The sequence below is a fragment of the Scophthalmus maximus genome, chromosome 3 (assembly GCF_022379125.1).
Source record: "Scophthalmus maximus strain ysfricsl-2021 chromosome 3, ASM2237912v1, whole genome shotgun sequence".
NCBI lineage: Eukaryota > Metazoa > Chordata > Actinopteri > Pleuronectiformes > Scophthalmidae > Scophthalmus > Scophthalmus maximus.
In genome coordinates, this window is record NC_061517.1 from 13,352,204 (window position 1) to 13,361,909 (window position 9,706).

Consider the following 9,706-nt stretch of genomic DNA (forward strand, 5'->3'; position numbering starts at 1 on the left):
GATACCAAATCAAAGGCGTTCGTTGCAGCCCCACCTTCTCATGTATCCGTAAAACTTACGGATGTGTTTTCATGTAGATATATATTAGCAACACAGCAGCACATATTGTTTCACTCTTTGCGCTCATCTTTCTGTTTGTGCCATATTCAGCTTTGGACGACAACCATGGCTTGAGGCTGACGGGGGCAGTCGGACAGAGCGCGCCACCATCTGTGCCTGTCGCCCTCCGGTCGCAGTTGGTAACAAGGCGCTTGAGGGGCGTCTACCCGACATTATGCCATGTTCGGGGGGGGAAATGGTATTCGGGGATGAGTGGCTGTCCCGCTTCCCACGGGGGAATCCCTGATGGCTTCGTGCTGCGGGGGAGGGACAATCAGCTGCCGATGGTGGGGGAAGTAGCAGAGACGGAAACACCACCAGCTCTGCCTGACAGACAGACAGAGAGATGAGATGGAGCGGGGACGTCACAGTTTAGATAAAAAGATTAATCAGGACCATTATGTGGAAGATGTGTGTGTGTGTGTGTGTGTGTGTGTTAGTGAGGGTGGGTGCTGCTTTTGAATGCTGCTCTAATGAGGTGGGATCCCTGACACACGTGGCAGCCTCCGAGCAGTCTGACAGCCTTGTCAGGATTTCATCAGGCTCGCAGTTTCTTCAGTCACACCTTGAAGAGGAGATGTGTAGATGGAAACAACCCCCCCCCCCCCCCCACACACACACAAACAAGAATAATCTGCTCAGAGCTGCTGGCATGGTTGGTAGAATAGTCAAATATTTACCTGCGAAGGTATTAAAACAAGTGTCTCATTCTCTACTTGGATGTCAAGACACAATTTGGGGTAACGTCTGAGTTGGAGTAATAAAAAATCTGGTCAGAAAAATGAATAACTAATAGCAGATAATAGTGCTAGTGGGCTGTTTTAAAATAAAAAAAAATAATGAAATCCTCTTGCGATCTGAGGGAATTAGTGAAATCCTCTTCCACACCTGTTGCATCCAGGACCCCAGGTTGTGAACTGACAGATGGATCCGTGACCATCTGTTTTTGACTCGGAGCACTGCTGCCGTGTCGTAGCCCCTGTATGAGGGCGAAACATGATGTCTGTCTCAAGGATTGATGTGTCGAATTCATCACAGACGTTAACCGGGCAGGTGGAGCCTTTCTACAGCTCTGTTGATCTCACCGCCTCTGTTTGCATCACACCGGCCATCACCACCGATCAAGATCCTACATGCAACTGCACTTCTAATTGTCAAAGTCACCATCTGATTGGACATGGTCCTGAATTCACCTCTTTAAAATGGTAAGAACAAGAACGCAGCTATGCCAGCAGCGCTGTGAGGCTGTAGCTCAATGCTAACTGCAGCATTTGCAGAACACACAGCATTTAAACAAACTTAAACTACATTCCGTCTACACGTAAGAGTCGCCCGATAACACAGGACCCATGATCCTGTCAGCACAAACCAGCTGACGCCCAGTCAATCAGATGTCTAATCTTCCCAGTTGGAAACCCATCCCAGCGATCACCCCGTCCAGGCTTCTATCCATTTTGCCATTTTTAATGTGGATTTCACGAATGCAACCGAGTAATTAAAATTAACCCGAGCTCCTGTAATGCCTGTTTAGAGACACCCTTCATCATGAGTAGATGAAATGAGGTGAGTAAATCTTTATTCTAATGTCTCAAAAGTGAAATGAGTTTACGTTAGAGTGAGACACCTCTAATTATTTCATCGTGGACCAGAACTGCTACTTACACATTAGAGCCCTCGAAGGACTTCAAGAATACATTTGGGCTCTTTACCACTGATGAGCGAGTTCTTAAGTGAATCCGATAGCCGAGCTCTTCTGCCTTGTCACTCTCGCACCTCAGGGAGTCAGGTTTGTTTATCCATTTGTTCAATAACTCCTGTGCCTCGCTGCAGTTCAGAGAGGCTGTTGAGAGGATCTGCCACTTCGGCTTCCTCTGCAGCAGATCCACAAGCTGCGGAGACAAGCAGGAGCAAAGTGAAGGGGACTACGAGCAAACACATTTAACTTGGCTCTCTGCAAACTGCCGATTGCAGGAGACAAATGAAGTGATGGATAAACTCAGTGTGGAAGGAATGCGGGGTGCTGCCTCTTGCCTTGAAAATTGCCTTGAATAGATGGTGCAAGACGGTGAAAGGTTCCTGTGTCATCAGGGTTTAATACACAGGGTGTTGCAGAGGGCGGGATGTTGTCGACAACCTTCCATCTGTGAAGAATGTGACTGTCATTTTATTTTCAAATGGGCACAACATTAAATCCATGCATCATGTGACACGTTTACTTACTAATGAAGTAGATTAAATCATATCAAAACCAAACACTGCACAGCAAGAGATATCGAACATCAAATAGCATTATGGGATATAATATTGACCAAAGAATTGGTCTGTTCATCTGATGGGACGATGAGTCTCATATTAATCTCTTTGATTTGATTGTGAGGCTGTTAAAATCCCAATTGGGTCAAAAATAAACACTTTCAGATGTTGTTATTGGAAACTCCAGAGCTTAATTGATCAACTCTAATATGGAAAATAACTGTTCCTGAAACTGAACACTTGAGTGTCTGTGATTTTTTACAGAGCCGTGATAAACCACTGCAGATTGTCATCGCTGTAGGAATTAATGTGTATGAATGGATTGAGTCAGAAGCCATTAAACCCCCACTGGTCCTTTATAAATGGGCAGCTTTTATTTCCTCGGTTCTTCATATATATCTCTTCATAATCCAATACGAGGTGTGTGAGTAAAATGGCCCGTGGCAGTTTTAATAACCTTGGCAGCTTTATTACATTTATGGCCAACTTTCATCAAATGAGCGACATGCTTATTCCTTGATGTGATTAAGGTCCGCTGGTGGGACGGAGAGCAGAGTACATCATAATGTTTTCCAGAAAGCGTGACAGGTACTCTGTCATCGTCTGTTCTTCCTATTATATTGTTGTTTAGCATCACGTGACTCATCCCACCTCACACAGAAGAATCCGTATTCATAAAAGATGCCATCTACAGTCTTGATTTCAAAACAATTTTTTTTTTTGCAGTTCTCCCCACGCTGGAGTAGATTTAGATGCTAATGCCAGTTAGAGATGAAGTGTTTAATCTGAATATTAACAGTCTTTCAAACTCAGGCACTGATTTCTTTTACGCTTGAACCAGAGAAGGGGTGCTGCCCATTGTTGCTGGTTTTATTAGTCTTCTCTATTTAATATTCAGTTAATCAAACCACTCCTATCAGTATGCAGAGAGGTTGTTCCAGGGGGCAAACGGCCTCTGAGTGTATTTCCAATAGCCCATCCCATTTTTGTACCCTAATTGCCACTGGGGTTGTGCATCCTGGTATTATCCCACTAAACGCCTTGTTGTGTTGCATCAACAGCCCTGACACTCAGCTGTAAGCGTGGCTTTGTTTCCCCTGCAGCAACGGTGCTTGAAGATAATGAGCTCTGTGAGATTAGTGCAGGCGTGGTAATAGTTGCAGCAGCTCTGCCTGCGACAAAAGATGAGCAGCCACGTTTTTGTGCTCAGGAAACGGCCCAAACCTTGTTGCCCCCCTCGCTGATGTCTGACCCATGAAGGCACTAATTCTGCCTCCCCTTTCTCGGGGCAGCACAGCTTCATGGATGCTTGTTCACCTTGCAGCTCGGGGGCCAATTTCCTTCCATCCCTTTTAGAATGAGCTCGGTTTGGCAGCAGAACGCAGGAGGCGATTCAGACTGCAGCCAGATGCATCTTGTTATTTCAGACAGAGAAAAGATGAACATTGGGGCTTTCACGCCCTCAGCAGCACTAGCTCCACTGTACTTGGGATAACTGAGGCACCCGCTACGGTTACAGCTCTTGGAGTGTGTGTTTGGTGTCACACTAATTGGATTCTCCCTTCCACAACAGACGTTCAGCCTTTGTGTAAAAAAAAAAAAAAAAAGAAGAAATGAAAACACAGAAAATGCCTCTAAGTGGTGAGCTCTCATTGCCTTGATGAAAAAAGATGTCACTAGCCAAGATCGTCCAAGAGGGGGCAGTGTGCCATTAAGTGTATTGAAATAGTAAGTGTATTGAGTGTTTGTTAGATCAAGATTGTATACTCCTCCAATACTTCACTGCAACAAACAAGCCAGACACGGGTCGGATGGTTCACACACAGTTTACTCATGTGTACAGTGTTTACGCCAATTTATTTGAAAATCAAATCTATACTGCTCAAACCATCCGTCCTGTACTGTTCCTTCCTTTCTTGTCGAGTGTGCCTATACAATCTTTTGATGTTCAAAAGGACCCTGGGTATTTTCTACATACATCCTTTGTGCTGTGATACCCTTTGAAGAGGCTTCCCAGTCCCCTAGAGTGTTCGCATTAATACACCAAATCTTCAGTCACATTGATTTTCATATTCAAACATCTACTTTAGGAATCTTCCCTTACCGCCTCTTTCTCCCCATCTTTCCTCCTCTTTTGGATTAGTGAGTAATGTGTTTATTCCCTGGATGCTTTGCAGATGTTCCGGTTTTGATTCTTGGACTGTGTGTGTATGTGTGTGTGTGTGTGAACGTGATATCAAGTGTTCGACAGGGGTCATCATTCAGTCCTCCTGGCAGGCTGAATCCCTGCGAAAATCCCACCGCTGCTTCTCCTCATTCTGGTGCAACGACACCGGCTTCATCCCCGAGCTCACACACACACACACACACACACACACACACACACTGCATGAGATATCAGGTTGGGGTGCAGTTATGCAAGGGCACACGTGACAAGGAGGAATTTTCATCTCGTGGGGTGGATCTCATTGTTATTCTCTCCCCCCTAACCTCCCTCGGTTTATTTGGTGGCGTGCAAAGACCCGAGGCTCTGAACTCTGACTGCATGTGTTGACTCTCAGATGTCTGATATCAGAGCTGCTCAATTGATTAAAAAACAACAAAATAAAACAACCACATATAATTTCAATCATCATATCCAGTGCCCTTTTGAAATGTCACCATTAACGTGTCTGTCAAGTGCCCTGAACACAGTTGAGGGTGCACCCACCAGGCTCTCTGTAGTAGGGGCTCATTTATTCTAATGTATCATTTCTTTGTCCAGTCAAATGTGATTTAGTTTTTCCACTGCATGTGGCGAGGTAGTGCTGCCACAGGGGGACAATTCTTGCTGATAATTGGACTTTGAGTGTTTTTGAGTTTGTTTGTTTTTTTAACCATGGCTTCCCGTCACGTCTGTTACTCTGCAAGTTCACACCATGCATGGTAAAAGAGTTTTTGGTTTACACCATGTCCTCAATTACATGCAATAACTGCATTCAGAGTGTGCCATGAAATATTCATACTGCCCAGCTCCTGCTCTTACTATACAAGTCGTCACTACTTTACTCTGTAGTAGGCAACTTTAAATGAGGTGAGACATGCACTGACTAAATGCCCATTTTGGAAAACTGCTGTGAGCTAAAGGAATAGTTCAACATTTTGGAAAATACGCTCTGGAGTTAGATGGGGGAGATTGATAGCCCTGTCATGTTTTCCATGTCTGGGTGGCGTTGATGCTTTTACTTGGCTTCTTGGTGCCAGTCATATCTAGAAACATTGCTTCCAGTCTTTATGCTAAGCTAAGCTAACCAGCTGCTGCTCCCAGCTTCATACTTAGGGAGCGTGCCTATGTTACCCCACAGATGTAATATTAATCTCTAACTCTCAGCAAGAAAGCGGATATATTTATTTCCCAAAATGTTGCTTCACTCTTTAAAAAAGAAATTTTATATTTTCCTTTGTATTTATCATTGTTGTTTATTGTGTTTTTACAGGAAAATCAGTTTTGCAGCTGTAATTTTGCTCAACTCCTTTGTGCATTGCATTGTGGGACAGTACTTGCCCATCATCAGCACACTCCAGAATAAAAGGAATGAAGAGAGCATCCTGATATCTTTGAGTGCATTTGATGTTGTGACTTTAAGTGGAACTTCAAAGTGTAAATGTATACATACTCAAAATGTGTTGAGCTGGGGCACCACAGCCTCTGTGTCTCGCTCTCTCTTCTTCACAGGCTGTTAAGATGAAAGTACATTTTCTTTTTACAAAAATACAAACAAACAAAAAAACAATCATGATGATGCCAGTTTGTGTAAACTTACTGTACACTGGGATGAGAGTGACCGGATCAGGCTTCAAGGCGGTTGCTGGGAATGCAAAAAGAAATTTCTCTCACATTTGTTGCTTCTATCTTTTCTTCGGAGCCTCAACTGGAGATGTCTTTTCTGTAGATTTACAGTTTGTATTAGCTTGGTGAGTTCAGTTTTAAATCACTTCCCACCGCCGGGCGTTTAGCCATTATGCCTCTCTTTTTATCCACAAAGGTGCTCCATCACATAAAGCAGTGGCCGTGGCTAAATACTGGACAGTGTGAATGGGGATCTTAGAATTTTATGAGGCATTTACTGACCCAGAACAGGCTTTCAAACGTTCATCTTGTCTGCTTCTTTTCGCACATGGACAGGTGATGTTTAGGCACATTAGTGCAAACACACCGATCTTTATTAAATACAACAGAATCCAGGTTGTCTGTCCTTTTGTCATCAGGCCTGTAGGTTGCTCATAGAAACCCATCCTTAACATTTTCTGTGTGTCAATAACAGAGTGGGATTATAAAGGTTTTAAGTGTATAAGTGCTGCCTGTGAAGGACAAACTGTTGTGTGATTGCAGAAAATTAATACAAGTAAGTAATGAGTCCCTTCCACTTCAACACCTCTTGACTGGTTTGACTGGTGGAGTATTTTGGAGGTGAGCGTGCTGCCATTTCTATGTAAAATGTCAAGCGACAGCTGCTGCTGGTGCGGAGGTAAGGAATTGCTCAAGGGGTTAAAGACTGCTGGTGATAACGACACCACAGCAGGCCTGTACTGCTACCAGCGCTCGGCACTGATGAGTTTTTTTTCTTGTTTGTTTTTTCCTTCTTCCCCCAGACAGCACTGACTTCCCCGGGCCTCTGTGCGCATGTGGATGCCCATCAACTTCTAAAATCATGCTGCTGCAGTAATGAGGAAAACCGTAATGGCAAATCCTGCTCGGAGCATCCCCCAGCTGTAATGGCTGCACCAGAGGGCATGTGCGCAGAGAGAGGGGGGGGGGGGGGGGGGGGGGGCTTCTTCACCTTGCCAGCAAGCTTTCCTCATTATCAAGATGTGAGCGCCACAAGGGCCGAATAATGCGGAGGGTGTGGAGTCACATTAATCATGCTGTCACACATGTACAGGTCCACTCCAGAGACACGGGCTCATGCCAACACATGCTGATGCTCCGAGGACGACGACCGGTGTCGACAGTCGCTCAACACCACTGGTACCTAGGCACATACCACAAGAATACAGCACTCTATATTCTTCTACTTTGCTGGCAGATGACCTTTGGTAATTTTTGAGGATGTGTGCTGTAGTGATAGTCCACCTTTTGTAGCCCCTGCTCAGCGGTGCTCTGCTGCACCTGCACCTGATCTCTGTGTGGGAGGAAGCCTGCTATTTCTCCTCAGTGAGCCATTGCAGGAGCACAGAGCCCGCTGTGGGCCTCACCATGGCAATGTTCACATATTGCTGGCTGTGTATTCATTTCCACCCATGCTGCACACAGTGCACATTGGATGAATGCAATTATTTGCATAGATATAGCTCTGAGATAACGCTGTGCTGAAATTCCCCCCTGCCCACGATGGAAAGCAAACTTTGATCAGGGTGGAAAATATCTCCGTGCCTCCTGGCATGGCACGGCCAGGTGGCTACAGGGGAGCGGGGTCTAAGATTAGACCCAGTGCTTGTTGAACAAGTAGATGTGGTCAAAAACGTTCTGGTGGAAGCGATCCCTTCTGGTTGTACACCAGTCTCAAATGATGATGCTACTGCCACTTTAAATCATTTTTATGAAGCTTATGAAACGATATTATTTCATTAAAAACGAGTGTTGGCGCCGCTGGAGTTTAAGTCCACACAAACTGAATAGCCTCGGTTAGCATCCTGAGGTGGAGTGATTACTGGGTGTGTTGCTGTGGCATGAAGAAAGTGAAATGGAAAATGTAGATGATGCTGTGGCTTGGGATTCGGTGGGTGAGTAGATGATACATTTCTCTCCGGCTCCCTGCCTCTGAGGTAATTCAATTCATTTTCTCTCATTGATTGACATCGGACACCGTGCCGTTTGCGGGCTCATGCAAGCAGGCCGCAATAATGAAGGAATTTCTTGCCATTCGGCTCCTGAACATAAACTGTAACTCCGTGCAAAGGTGCCAAGTAGTGTATGTTTATTGGCACATTTCTAGGAGAGAGAGTTTTACAAACATGTGTGTGAGTGTGTGTGAGTGTGTGTGTAGGGACCAATTTGAGGTTTAAACCATGACTGACGGAACAAAGGAACATTTTATCAGGTCTTTACTCCTTCAAAAGGGTTCTTCAAAACAGAAGGAACCTGCAGATCTGTCAACGTTGTGTTTCTTTTGTTCATCTCACTGACATTTACACTTCTACCAGCCTTTGAAGATATGTATATATATATATATATATATATATTTTTTTTTTTTCCGTTAAACTATCTGTGTCTGTTTCTATCAACCAAATATCGGAGGAGGAACCATTTTCTCTTATCTGCCGGAGACAGTGTGTCTCGCTGTGGATTTTAAAGCCAGTGAGGCACCGTAACTTCATGACTCATGAAGTGTGAGCTTGAGTGCTTGACCAATGACTATTGGGAAGGATTCCATAATTTCACACTTTCTGAGCTTGACATAATTTCTGAGAATAACTTGTAAACTGATTATAACAACTGATTCAAAACATGTCAATGTCAATTTTTTACAGTAACAGGGAAGACTCAACCCTATTGTCAGACAGATGTCAGTGTCTGAAAGCCTGAACACATCATGTGTTCACTTCGACAAACATAATAAAGCAGAATGAGCGAATGACCACAGACATGGCGGAGGAGTCGGTCTTGAACCTGCGTGAAAGAGACTGCAGCAGCACAAACATGTGGCAGGCGAGACAAACGCAGTCCAATGAGCTGCCGTCGGATGATAGCGGCTAATTAGAGAGTTTTCTCTAAGGCTCAAGGGGCTGTCTTATGATTAAGAGAGCCCGATGAATATGTATAGGACTTGAGCACAGGGATGGATCTAGGTCAGATGATGAGTTCCCTGTGAAGTGCAGCAAGGAAACGTGAGGCAACACCACGCTATTCAGAGAAACCCTCGTGAGGCGTGCGGATGTGCGAGGCCTTTACTTTTCCAGCTTATGCCTCTAACAAGTTTGCGGGGCTCTTTGGAATTCAGAGGAAGGCGGCTCATCCCGCTGAGGAGCCCTAAATGACTTCTCCGGGGATCGTTTCTGTCTGTTACAGCTTGGCATTTAGGCAGAGCAACTGGAAGCATTGATTGGACCATCTTCTAAGCGGCAAACATAATGTGAAACAGACATTTAAACAAACACGGCGGAGTGATGTCATGTGTTGCCTGAGCGCGGAGATGGTCTCATCTTTACTGTGGGTGGTTTGAGTTGGTTTGCAAACCATTCAGAGTCAGTAAAGAGTGAGAAACAGTACGAGATAAACAAAGCAAGGATTCAACTGTCATGATCGGGGGGTCTCATCGGTCCTTCAGTGGTCTCCCTGAGGCAAACAGTGCGCGGTGCAGTTCTGCTAACGATG